Genomic DNA, 14,580 nt, shown 5'->3' on the forward strand with positions numbered 1-14,580 from the left:
ATACGTACTAAAGTTTAATATCTATTATAATATACTATATTAAAAAATATATATTGAAGCCTGAATAAACTGAAAAAAGTTCTAATTTCATAACTTTAAAAGTCGTATTGAATTCTGGACATATCTTGACCCTTATTCAGTTATCAGAACTACAAAAAAAAAAACAAATAAATTCCAAAACTACGACATATATTGATTTTGTATAACACCCAAATGCATTCTGGAGAATTTGGGTGACTGATAAAAGAGAGCTGATGTGCCAATGATTAATCACAAGGATGAGCTAAGTAATGATAAATCTAGACTGATGATTTAAACTGTGACAAAATGAACTATCCAATCCAAAGAATGGTTCAAGCTTGTTTTAAACCGCGCTTGATTCAAGCGCTCTTCATCTTAGTGCGTTGGACAGCCCGTTACCACCTGAGGTTCGCATACCATTTGTATGCTCAAAAGCAGATACTTAGCCATCTTTCCGATGCATTTCAGCGCCCACCTACAGTGGATATCGATTCTGAACCGAGCTCATGCAAAACAGTGCAAAATGGATCTGGAGGAACCCGGCGACGTAGGGGTATCAATTTTTTATTTGTTTCTTCTTGAAATTTTTCTACTAGCTTGGATTTTTTTTTCCAGACTGCAATTTGGTATCCTTTCTTCTTGTTCATTGCGTCCTACTTGTGAGTTAACTTCAAAGGTTAAAGAGAAGGAAGAGCGCCTTCCGATGAAAAGATCAAAAGAAAACCAGTAATCATCATTGTTGTCGGAATGGCAGGCATGCTATGCTTCTTGTGGGGGCAAAAAGCAGGTTTGTATCATTTTAAGTTGGCTTAATTTCTTTAAAAATTTTAAATTTTTTGAGATTTTCATATTTATCTTAGACTTCTATTCGTTGCAATCAGATGCTATAATTTTCAAGATATTTCAGTTTCTCTCCTAGCTGTTACTTCCGTCTAATTACCGTGATGGAAATGGTTGGATATGGTCACGTGCTTCACGTGATGTTTAATGGAAGATGGTGTGGCAGAGACTGCTTACGTGATAGATGAATTTTTTTTCTTTACAACCTTTCTCCGACTAGGATTTTTAGTTCTTTTTCTTTCAATTACCTTCTTTCTGTCCGATGATTGGAATTGGCAAGCTTTTGTGTTTAATATATATTTTGAGAAGCAGTGATAATTGATCTGATCTCTTCTCTATTTCGGCCACTAAGATAAAATATTTGGCTTGCATCCCCCACATATCTCTTTGGTTTTCTTTTTTCCCATGAATTATTAGTTTAAAGAGATAGCATCACTTATCTGACTTGAGAAGGTGGTCCCAAGACTATACCGTCAAATAGGTTTTCAACTTTTAGCAGAAAGTGGTTTCAAGACTCTGTTGTCATCTTATGGGATGTTGAAGATATTATTATTTTAGAAAAAGTAGTTTCGAAGTGTTTTTCCTTTTTTAGACCTAACTATATAAGTGAAGTTAAATTAATTTTTTTGTTGGATTAAAACCTAATTTTTTTTGCATGTTTTGAGATTATTGCCTCTTATGTCATGTAGAATGGGCAGTCTCACTGTAGCTATGCATCATAATGGAAAATTTGTGAACAAAGATGGACAAATTGACTATTTTGGAGGGAATGTGATATTTTATAATATTCAGGATACAGAAAATATATCTTGTAAGCAGTTAACTGATATGGCAGATGTTGGGTGGATGTCTGGCTAGGACACCACCTCCCAAGATCTTTCCAGTACCACGCGATGCAGCAGGAAGAAAGAAGAAACAAAACAAAAGGAAAAAACAATCAAAATACGTGGATCAGCCACAAAAGGGCTCGCCTCCACGGGGCATGCAAACTTCACTATGAAAAAAAAATTTTACAAGAGGACACCTCACCCTCAACCCTTTTACACCCAATTCTCTCTCACCTGAAGTTTCCCTCACAAAAGCTCTCTCTCTCTTGGAGACCCCCCTGAACCCCTGAAGAGCCTGGCGACCGCTGTCCAGGAGTCTCCTGCTCCTTCTCTCTCAGCGCTCTCACCTCTCTCTCTCTTCTCGGATTCGTACGGCGCGAGAAACCAACACTCTGCCTTCTCTGTTCGTCTCAGGCCCTTTTAAAGGGTTAAACAGAGCTTAAAACCAAATTAGATTAGGTTTAAGAGTCCTAATCAAGCCAAATCAGCGTCTCAGACCGTCGGATCAAGACCGGGAGCCACCTGGGACGTTGGATCGCGCTCCGGTCCATGGAATAGTACCGTGGACCGTGAGAAACGCGTGGAAAACGCCCACGCGGTCCACAAGCCGCGCCATGGACCTTCCGGTCCACGGTGGACCGGGGCAAGGGGGCCAGCAGGCCACTGGCCTGGGCCGGCCCGAGTGCGCGGGCCTGGGCTGCGCCTGTGCGCGAGCCTGCGCGTGCCTGGGCCGCGCGCCCGCCTGGGCCGCGCGCCCGCCTGGGCCGCGGGCCTGGGTCGCGCATCCCGCGCGGGCCTGGGTCGCACATCCCGTGCGCCGCCGCCTGCGGCCGTGCCGCTGCCGTCCACCGCCGGTCGCCGGCGGTCCTTCGCCGCCTCGATTCTCGTGCCGACTTCAAAAGCTCGTATCTCCTCCATCCGAGCTCCGATTCAGGTGATCTTGATCTCGTTGGACTCCATTTTTTGTCGCGAACCTCGCTGTGGGCTCAATGTGGGCTGAATCTCGAGGCGTCAAATCCTAACAATCTCCAGCTCAACTCGATATTCGGCCTCCTCCAAACGTCGAGAGCTTCTGGATCTCCTCGCCCCCATGCCCTGGGGCAATCGCCTGCTGATCATGGATGGGCAAACATGGGAGTCGAGCCAGGCTGCTCGATCCCATCTCCATCGTATGCTGTGCTCCTCCTGACCTGAGACCTGCTCGGGGCATCATCCTGCGGTAATAGGAATCTCACCTTGCGACGTCGCCTCTCATCCTCCCGAGTCTCCTGTCTCGTGCCCGATCCGCCTCTTGGAGCTCCACCTCGCTCTGGGCTCCGCCTGGCTCCTGAAGCTCCACCTCGCATTGGGCTCCCTGCCAGGTAATAATGTCCTCTGCTCCCCTTCTCCCTTCCAGCACAATCCTATCGCCGCGTAGCATCCTCAGGATTCCTCCACCAGCTACCGTCCTGTAGCCTCTCGAATCCAATCTGCTAAGTAAGATAAGATTCCGCCTGAAATCGGGTATGTATCGGACCTCCCCCAATCTCCTCACTGCACCGTCATGTGTCCTCCAGCTGACCGTCCCAATGCCTCTGATCGCACAGCTCGATCCATCCGACAGATATACAGTGCTCTCACTGTTCTCCAGGGAGTCAAACTGCTCCTCTCTGCAACACACATGATAGGGGCATGCAGAATCTAATATCCACTACTGGGAAGAAGTAGATACCTTATCAAATATCTCCAGGACATCTCCATCTGAATCGCTGCCGGCCGTCGCTACAGCAACCACCGTCCGATTTTTCAGTTGAGGGCAATCTCTAGCTAGATGCCCCAACTCCTCACACCGGTAACACTTGGTTTTGCTCAAGTCCCTCCTGGACTTGGACCGCCCTCGTTGCGATCTCCTGTCGCTCCGTCTACCGCCTCCTGCTCCTCCAGAAGCCACCAAAGCTGAGCTACTGACACCTGAGCTCGAAGCTGGGTTCTCCCTCCTGAGAACCTCGTTCTGGAGTATCGCCGCGGTGACCTCGTCCATCTTGATGGTGCTCTTCCCCACTAGAAGTGCAGTCACCAAGGACTCGTACGAAGGGGGAAGCGACGCCAGCAAAACCAGTGCCCTGGTCTTCTCCTCAACGTTCTCGCCAACACTGAGAAGGTCGGTGAGGATCTTCTGGAAGTGGCTCAGATGCTCCTGCATGCTCTGTCCCTCAGTCATCTGCAGTTGGTAAAACTGCCTCCAGAGGAAAGGAGTATTGGTGAGAGACTTCGTCATGTACAACTCCTCGAGCTTCGACCACAGCACCGTCGGGGAAGTCTCGCTCAGCACATGGATCACCACCTCATCCGTCAGGTACATGCGGATGGTACTCACCGCCTGCATCTGTAGCCGTTTTCAATCCCGCACCTCCATGGTGGTCGGTTTCTCATCGCACAAGAGAGCATCGATCAACTCCTGTTGGATGAGCACGTCCTTCACCCTTGCCTGCCACAAGGAGAAATTGCTCTTACCATCGAACTTGTTGATCTCCATCTTGATTGTTCCTGTTTTCTCCATCTTCAGTCTTGCTCACCACCACTGCAATCTGCGTCCTTGTACCGCCTTGCTCTGATACCACTTATTGGGTGGATGTCTGGCCAGGACACCACTTTCCAAGATCTTTCCAGTACCACGTGATGCAGCAGGAAGAAAGAAGAAACAAAACAAAAGGAAAAAACAATCAAAATACGTGGATCAGCCACAAAAGGGCTCGCCTCCACGGGGCATGCAAACTTCACTATGAAAAAAAAATTTTACAAGAGGACACCTCACCCTCAACTCTTGTACACCCAATTCTCTCTCACCTGAAGTTTCCCTCACAAAAGCTCTCTCTCTCTTGGAGACCCCCCTGAACCCCTGAAGAGCCTGGTGACCGCTGTCCAGGAGCCTCCTGCTCCTTCTCTCTCAGCGCTCTCGCCTCTCTCTCTCTTCTCGGATTCGTACAGTGCGAGAAACCAACCCTCTGCCTTCTCTGTTCGTCTCAAGCCCTTTTAAAGGGTTAAATAGAGCTTAAAACCTAATTAGATTAGGTTTAAGAGTCCTAAACAAGCCAAATCAGCATCCCAGACTATCGGATCAAGATCGGGAGCCACCTGGGCCGTTGGATCGCGCTCCGGTCCACGAAATAGTGCCGTGGACCGCGAGAAACGTGTGGGAAACGCCCATGCGATCCACAGGCCGCGCCATGGACCTCCCGGTCCACGGTGGACCGGGGCAAGGGGGCCAGCAGGCCGCTGGCCTGGGCTGGCCCGCGTGCGCGGGCCTGGGCCGCGCGCCCGCTTGGGCCGCTCGCCCCGCTGGGCCGCGCGCCCGCCTGGGCCGCGGGCCTGGGTCGTGCGTCCCGCGCTGGCCTGGGTCGCACGTCCCGCGCGCCACCGCCTACGGCCGCGCCGCTGCCGTCCGCCGCCGGTCGCCGGCGATCCTCCGCCGTCTCGATTCTCGTGCCAACTTCAAAAGCTCGTATCTCCTCCATCCGAGCTCCGATTCAGGTGATCTTGGTCTCGTTGGACTCCGTTTTTCACCGCGAACCTCGCTGTAGGCTCAATGTGAGCTGTATCTCGAGGCGTCAAATCCTAACAGCAGAAGAACTATATATAGATAAAATCCTAAGATTATTCTATAGAGTGTCCATTTCGAATGATACTCAAAGAATGAGGATGTTGTTTGAAAATAATTAGCTAAAAGAGATGATAGAATTCGCATTAGATACAATGAAGTATCTAAATATTTATGTGAAACATGAAGAGTTAGTTGATGAAGATATCCATGTTGATGAAGCTATCAATATTCTAGTCATTAAAGCATCCAATATTCTAATTAGTCAAGTAGCCATTGCTGCAGTTACTGAAGCCAATGTACCAGTTAGTGAAGTACTCAAAGATGGAGGACAAAGAAGCACATAGTAAAGAAAGGGACTAAAAAAGGGGTTTAGAGTAAAGGACACAAGCAATTAGGTAGGAGATCTGCAACTAGATCTTAAAGCAAAGAAAAAAAGCAGGTAGTTGAGAGACCCAGGACTAGGGCTCAAAGTAAAGAAAAAAATATAGTAGTAGAGAGACCTATGATTGGGACTCAAAAAAAAAGGAATAAGAAAATAAGAAAAATATTTAAGTCTTGAAGAGGTGAAGCTTCTTTGGATGTTGACTACAGCCCATATGATGATAGTGAATCGATAAGCAATATGAAGCATGATACTATGACAAAATATGAAGTTGATGTGATGGTCATCAAATGCTAGAGGGTAAGACAAACGGTATTAGAGAAGATTAGAGGATCCCACCACAAGCACTATGCAAAGTTATATGATTATTGTAAGGAGCCTAAAAAGAGCAACAAGGGGACCACAGTCATTTGGAAGGTTAATAGGACTAATGATGGGGTCTACTTTTAGAGGTTGTATATAGGATTTGAAATTCTTAGAAAGGATTTCTTGATAGCTTGCAGGCCTATTATTATGGTTGATGAATGTTTCCTAAAATATTTTTGTAAAGATGAATTGTTAGCTGCCATCAGAAGAGATGCTAACAATCAAATATTTTCAATTGCATGAGCTCTGGTTGAGGTAGAATATAGAGATTCTTGATCTTGGTTTATTAATCTTTTGGCTGAAGATTTACAACTTAGAGAAGGTTTGGGTTGGACATTTATCCGTGACCAATAAAAGGTAAAAATTTACATTCTTTTATAACTTCTACATTTCTTATTTCAATGTCTAACTTTTATTACATGCTTCTAAGTAGGGTTTAGTTCAAGCAGTTGCTGATTTACTACCACGTGTCGAGCATAGATATTGTACAAGGCACATTTATGAAAATTGAAGTAAAAAGCATAAGGGTGAGGTTCTGAAATCCACTTTCTTTAGGGCATTAAAGTACACCACAGAAGAAGATTTTCTTGATGTACTGGATGAGATGAAGGGATTATCTGAGGAGGCATGGAGAAACTTTACAGAGAGTAACTTAAGAAGATTTATGAAAGTCTTTTTTAGTTTATTTTCATAGTGTGATATGGTTGACAATAATGTGGCAAAGACATTCAACTCATACATAATTAGGGCAAGAGAGAAGCCAGTTATTGACATGCTTGAAGATATAAGGAGGACAATAATGATAAGGATGGCAAAAAAAAGAGAGAAAATTGACAAGTAGCATGGAAGACTATGCCCTCGGATTCAAAAAAAGATAGAGAGAAATAAAGTTGAAAGTAGGAGGTGTGAGGCTATTTATAATAGAGATAGAAAGTATAAGGTAACATACAGGGGGATAGACTTATGAAGTTAGTTTATTGGGTAGGAGTTATGCTTGCAATGCATGAAATTTGATAGGTATACCATGTATTCATACCATTTTTGTAATATGGCATAAAAGTGATGATGTTGAAGTTATGTTACAGGATGGTATGCCAAAGATTCTTAGAGACGATGCTATGAGTTTGTTTTATAACCTATGAATGGAGAGGAGAAGCTTTGGTTTAGGACTGGTGCAGAGGCAGTCCTACCTACATGAGGGCTCCAAGAATTCTCAAAAGCTTTCAAGAGCAGGAAGATATATGATCTATCAAATATGTTTTGAGAGAGATTATAACAAGCAAGGATGTTCCAAGAGGAGTGAGGTGTCAAGTATTCCAACTCATGATGTACCAACAAAAATACCAAAGGGTAGATCAAAAAAATTTTAGGTTGTTCTGCTCTAACCATTTAGGATGTTACTCATTACTTAATCTAATGTTATGTTACAAGTTGCTTCTTGTTAGTTAGTAATCGATAACAGCTTATCTTCCTTTCATGCTAGGTTACAAGTCCTACAGCAAGTCGAGCAAAGCTACCTTTAAAGAGAAGGACTACAAGCAATGAGCAGTAGCTATCCCAATTGCAAACCTTTATGGAAAGCAGTAAATGGTCAAGGCAGAAAAGATTACTACAGGGTTATGGGCTCTATATGTGTCCTACTACTGGAGAAAGATTTTATATGGTAAGTTGAGTTTAGCTTTTTTGTAACAATAGCCTAAATATACTAACTTGTTTGTATTTTTTTTTTTGTGTAGGGCTCAAGCAGGGCTAGACATATCAGTGGAGAAGCTGGAAGTAATGCTGTAAAGTGATCAATAAGAGTACACTTAGATGTCCGGAGAAATATTATCATGTCAGGATGTAGTCAGCCTACTTCCTCTCAGCTAGACACAGAAGGAAGTAGTGCTGGGGGAACCACTTTTAGGGGGTTATATCTTTGAATGTCAAAGGACAGCATATAGGTTGTGTTTGTTAGGCCTTTATGGATTAATGTCCTTAAATTATATTTGTAAATCAATGTTCTATGTGATGTAACTTTGTTTAGTTTGTAGATCAATATTCTATGAGATATTTATCTCGTAATATGATATATAATTGGTTACACTTTATTTTGTGAGAGAATGATACAATATATTAATATCTCAGCTTGTTTGTGCCCTGGTTCAATGTTATGTGCTGATATGGTACCAATGTCTCAATGTGTCAATACTTCAATGTTATATGAATGTATGTTCTTATTCAATGTTTCAATGCCCTAGTTCAATATTTCATTGTTATAAGTTAATATAAAACCTGGCTCAGTCTCACTTTGACTGTGCGATGATATGATACTGAGCTCACTTTTTGAAATTGAGCTCTTCAGTATGCCCTGTTTCAATTATCTCTGAAAATGAGCTCTTCAGTTTCAATGTTTCAAATCTCTGAAACAACAGTAGAGGTTCTTCAAAATTTCAGATTAAAATATTAGTTCAGCCCATGTTTTAAAGCTGAGTTTCACTCAAACATTGAAATATCAGTTCTAAATAATGTTTCAGCAAAATATTAGGGCTTCTTTTTAGCACAACAATAATAGCTAATTATACAAATTCAAGTTCAGCATAAGTAGACTGAAACATGCAAGTTTAGCATAAAGTAAACTTATACAAATTCAAGTTTAGCATAACTGACTGAAATATTAATGGCTCCAGTAATATACACTTCTGAAATTTAACTCTTGATGGCTTCAATATCAATTTAGCACAATTATATCGAAATATATTAGTGAAACTATCATTTACTGGGAATAATCTTAAATTCTACATTAGAATACTGATCACACATAATTATTACATAAAGCATAAAGTAGATTTCAAAGCTAATTAGAAAAGTTATACTATTGATTACAAAGCTGATTACAAAACATTCATTACATATATGACTTTTAAAATTATATCCATTCTTCGTTAAAAAAAAATACAACTGCTAGCATTGCCCATGAAACTATCATTGCAATCAAATAAAACTTCTTCCTTACAGTATATTTTGCAAGCTCCCTCTTCAACTTAACACATTAAGCTTTCACCTTTGTTGCTATTGGGCAATATGTTCTAAAGCCAATCATCTAAGTGATAGATGATTGGAATTAGTATATGAATTATCTAATAATAATAGTTATTTGGCAGGTTCATCATAAAAGTTCTATCGTTCTTAAATGAACTCCTAAATTATGATGAAGTTCTTAGAACCATAATCAATTAATAAAGAAAGATTTATCGGATGGTTCTTAAATTGTTCACGATCAAATGATAAGTTATTAAAAATGATGATAACTTATCAAGTGTAGGTCACTGTATGCCATATTCGTTAGTTATCCTCGTAATCAAGTGGTGTGGAGACACTGGTATGGCATCCAGATGAGATATAGTAGTACATCTACATTGAACGTGATCAATGTAACACTCTACTGTCAAGAGTAGTTAGCTAAGATCAATGGGTATAAGTGTCCCTCTGATCTGAGATCACCACAATAATTTGCAAGCAACTCACTGTGCTTTGATGCCGGACTGTCTGTATTTTTAATATAGGTTCGAAAGATTTTTGGATACAGTCAAGTACTTGTGAAGTCAGTATATGAGTCAAGATAGAATTGACCACTCCTGATTAACTTCAGGAAGAGAATGTCTCGCTGTGTTTCAATTTAGCAAAATCTAGGCTTGGATAATCTTTGTGAGGAGTCACGAGATTTGCAAAATTTTGAGATATAATAGAGATGACTTATATGAGTGTTGACAATATACTCGAAGTCGTCTTGAGCATTATTAGTCAAAAAAATAAATTATACGGTAACCATGGGTCAAGATTCTTAGAATATTGCTTTGCATACATTCGACCTATCTGGACGTCGGAAACTATTGCTAGATGTTACTTCGATTGGTACAGAAATTGATTCCTATGCTACCGACTTAGATTCGAACCTATAAAGTCATACACATAAGAGATTATAATCTAATCAGATGATTAATCGATGATTGAGAATCGTTCTAAGGTTAAACGATCAATGTGATTGATGTTTGACCTAATGCAAGTGTTGCAGGAGGATCGATTAGCAATTGGATTGCTAATTGGCTCAATCTGATTGAACAATTGGACAAGTCTAATTGAATTTGATTCAATTAGAATTAGTTTGAATTTAATTAGATTAAGTCTAATTGATTTATTGGATAAGCCAATTGTAAGGGAGAACAAGTCCCTGTTCGATGAGGACTTGTATGTACCTAATTCCTAATTAAGTTAAGATTTAAATTAGAATTAAATATGATTTAATCTGATTTAATTGGACTCCTAGTTAGACTAGGATCATCATTAATTAGGTTGTAATTAATTTGGATTGGGTTCAAAGAACTTTACCTAGTCTACATAAGAATCCTAGTTAGACTAGGATTCCATCTCTTCTCTTGCGCCAACTAAGAAAGCCCACGCCCACTAATTAATTTTCAGATATTTTTTATATGATATCCACATCTAAGGAAACTGATCTTACACCACTTATTCTAGAGTTTTGAATCAGATTTGATTTGATTCAATATGAAAAGTGATTTGGTTTATTATGGAAAGTGGTTTAGGTTTATTTCCTTTTTGAAAGAGTCCCTCTTCACAATAACTCTTCTCTCCTCTCTTGCGCCAACTTCCTCCAAGCCTATCTTTTCATTTTGTCACCTCTTTTATGCTTGATTTCATGCTCTCCATGAATTAGATAAGGGAAGGGGCGTCCAAGAGTTGGACGCCCCATGGACTCCTTGTTAGACTAGGTCTTATGACCTAGTTTACCTTATATAAAGTTGCTGCCCCGTATGATAAATATAAGGAGTCTAAAATTTATAGTTTTTTGATAGAAAAAGTAGAGAAGAAAGAGGATGGCATGGATGGTTTGAGGTGCCAATATCCTTGAAGGAGAGTCTTCAATCAAGAGATCAAAAGTTGATGTCTTGTAGAAACAAAAGGTAAGAGAGAAGATTGTTTTCTCTTATTATTTTTTTTTCAAATTATTCTCTCTTTCTTTTATATTATTATGTGATAAAAATTTGAGAGAGAAAGAGGGATGGCATGGTGGATCTGTGCTCCAATGAGTTGGAGTATGGTGATCTAATTTTGGACATGATCTGATCATGTTCTGATGGGAGAAGAAGAAGAAAAAAAGATCTTTTCTTAAGGTTTCTTTTAGAACCCTTCTTCTTCATAAATCATGAGATTTTTCTATAAGAAAAATCAGATATCATAAGATCTAAAAATTTGAAAAATATCTAGAGAAGAAGGTCTTTTCATGTCCTAGCATAGAGATGTTCTCAAGACATCAATCGTTGATGTACTGAAAGACAAGATCTATCTTCTCTTAGGACCTTTTTCTATTACATATTATTTCTGATTTTAGGGAGGTCAAAAAGTTTGACTTCCCCCTCATTCCTTCTCATATTCTTCATCTCATGGAATGTCCAAGAGATCCGAAGAATATTTTTTAGATTAATCATCCGGAGGGATCTGCAAGAAGCTAGCACTTCGAGTGGATCTTCATTCGACGAACCTCCGATTTTGTTGCAGCCTCGTGTGGATCACCTGTAGAGGCCAGACGCTTGTGCGGCTTCAAAGACAATAAAAAAAATCAACTGTGGAGTTTTCGACCCGCATGAAGGTAAGAGATCTAATCTCTTCTCTTTATCTAGATGTGATCTAGGTTTTAGATCTAAAACTGTTTTAGATCTAGGATATTGATTTGATCAATACCAAAGCTTTTATTTTCTAATTTATAAATATAATATGACATATTATAAGTCTTAATTATAGGATTTAGTAATCTGATTACATGTATTTGTATATTAAATTATTTAATTTACATATTTCGTTGCATTATATTTCAAAATTATTTTGAAATTCATACATGAAACCTTGTACCTTTTCCAACAGTAGTATCAGAGCATCTAGATTCTTTTATAACATGTTCATAATTATATTAAAATAAATCTAAAAAATAAAATAATGATCGCACAGACTGTAGGTTGTCCTGCTGTAAGGTTTATCCCTTATAGTGCGAAGATTGTCCTCGTATGTTGCAATCTAAAAAATTTAAAAGAGTTTAAATAAATCTTGTCATGAATATTTTAGATTAGGTCTATTTTATTTCATGAAATCTCATGTAATGTACATAGATTAAAATCAGCCAAGAATAGGATCTTGCGAAGGTTTTGTTTGCTTATCGGATCAGCTCGACCAGCAATCCAGTTTGACTGAAAAGTTGGCTCAATTATTTTTTTAATTGATTTTAATTGTTAGTATTTATTAGTAAAATAAGCTGACCCATTTTTGAAATGAGTCGACCTGTTTAGTGAAACAACACTTAATTGTATTAAATCTTTCAAAAGTTGAAAATGATTTTCAAAATGCCAAACCCCAACTCTCAGCCATGAACTTAATTAAGAGAATTAAGTGATTGTTTAGGATCTAGATTTGTGATTTAAAGATCCTAAGATAATTTCATAAAACATAGGTTAAAGGGTAATGGGTTAGCTTTGATCAGGCAATTAACTGGGTTAGACCTAGGGTTAGATTAAATATGGACTAAGTTAAGAAATTGATCAAATCTAATTAAAAGTTAATTAAGATTTGGTCATTTTTATAGATCACTTCAATAGTTGTAGTTAATCAAAGTCCATATACCTAACAAATGGACATTGATCATGGCTCAACAGTTGAGCCCGAGTCTTTAGGTAGACCAAATCAAAACTAATAAACTAGTTGGTGTCTAAGGTAAACCTAACCGATGGTTTTTAATTGGGAGCCCGCTTATCTGGCCATTTCTTATGGTGTCTAAGGCAAGCTTTGGCAGACCCTCCCATCTATCAGACTTACCTGACCAATGTGGTTAATCAGGTCTTGATTAGGTTGCTCATTGATTCGTGCTAACCCATGTCACATAGGAAATCAGTGAATCTGATTTCATTCAGTGAGACTGATCTAGGTGCCCATGGATCAAATTTGATCCTAGTCCTTGTTAATGACTTGAGAAGTCAGTGGGAGGATTTAACTTGGTGAAGTCAGTGAGAGCAAATTGGTTTATGTCCTTTTTATCCTTAAATCATTAATAATTTTAAATCTTCTAAAATTATTAGATCCTTAAAATGATAAAGTTATGGAGATAACTGAGTCATAGCCTCCCATTAAGGTGTTTGATAATGAGTCCATTAACTCAATAACCATTGCAGACCCAAAGGCTTGGTGCTTGTTGACTAATAGAATTATTACTCATCATATGATGACTTAGAAGTGTCTCTCTAATAGTGGTTAGGTTAGCTAACCAAAGTTGGGCTTAATCATTTGTTGGTTAGATGCACCAAGTATGGTCATGTTAATGGTTGGACCTAACCGAATCCTTACAGTGGAGGCCAAAATCTACTGATTAGGTTTTTGAGGCAAAATTAAATTACTAAAAATTGTTGAAGAAGTAATTGGTTAATGAACTTATCCATAGATGCAGATGGGTTGGCCGACCAAAGTCGGGCTTGTCTGTAATCTATGTAGATTCTAATACCTACTAGAAAATTAAAATAATTTTTTGAATTGGAGGTAGAGGCTACCAATTTGAACAAAATAGTGAGAGAACCTTGAGACTAAAGTCCAAGTCTCTAGACTTAAAATAATTCATATATATTAGGTCATTGTTCTCTTTTCTCAAAATAAGACTAAACCTTAATTGCTCCAATCGCTGTTAGACAGTGATGACTTATGGGACCCAACTTCGTTAATTAGTATCGAAAGTTGAATTTGGTTCAGCAATACGAATGGATTCGTATTGGGGCTGCTTAGTCCAATCAAAATAATTAGTCCAAAATTGATACAAATCAGGTATGTTGCTTCTACTATTAGAAGCAGGGTCATAGGAAGAAGAATTGTTTTACTTTCCTTGACCATAATAGGTTGAACAAGAGAAAGGAGCAAGAGTTGCTCATCAAGGATATTATATAATAACACCTTAAAATTTCTCTATGTAATTCTACTACCTAGGTATTAGATACCGATGATCTTATGCAATTTATTGTTAGGACTACAAGTAAGTGAAATATTTGAAAATAGTGAGAAATTCTTGAATGTTAGGGACAGAAGTCTTATTCCAATACTAACTTTAGAAATTGTAGAGCTTATTTTCAAATATTGTCATTTAGAGTAATTGTTACTATTGTCCATTATTTATGATGAATGTAATCTTTGTTGGTCTTTTGGCCAAAGATGATCTCATTCATTAATAAAGGAAGATTATTATGATATTATTATGAATAATATTACAATAACACATGGACAATAAGGAAATAATATTTAATATTTATACAGCCTATAAAGTGTAATGTACACACCCAAATTAGATAATATCATGGATGTCTATCTTTGACTTAGTCACCTTGAAAAGAACAGGATAAATGGATTAGCTTGAGAGAAAAACCTCATATCAATGATTGTAAATCATTGATAGCCTGAGTTTTGTCTTCTTGGAAAGATGACAAAGTCACCTTTTAATAGAAAAGGTGAAGGAGCTGATAAAGTTCTAAGTCTCATATATA

This window comes from Elaeis guineensis, chromosome 5 (assembly GCF_000442705.2).
Source record: "Elaeis guineensis isolate ETL-2024a chromosome 5, EG11, whole genome shotgun sequence".
Taxonomy (NCBI): Eukaryota; Viridiplantae; Streptophyta; class Magnoliopsida; order Arecales; family Arecaceae; genus Elaeis; species Elaeis guineensis.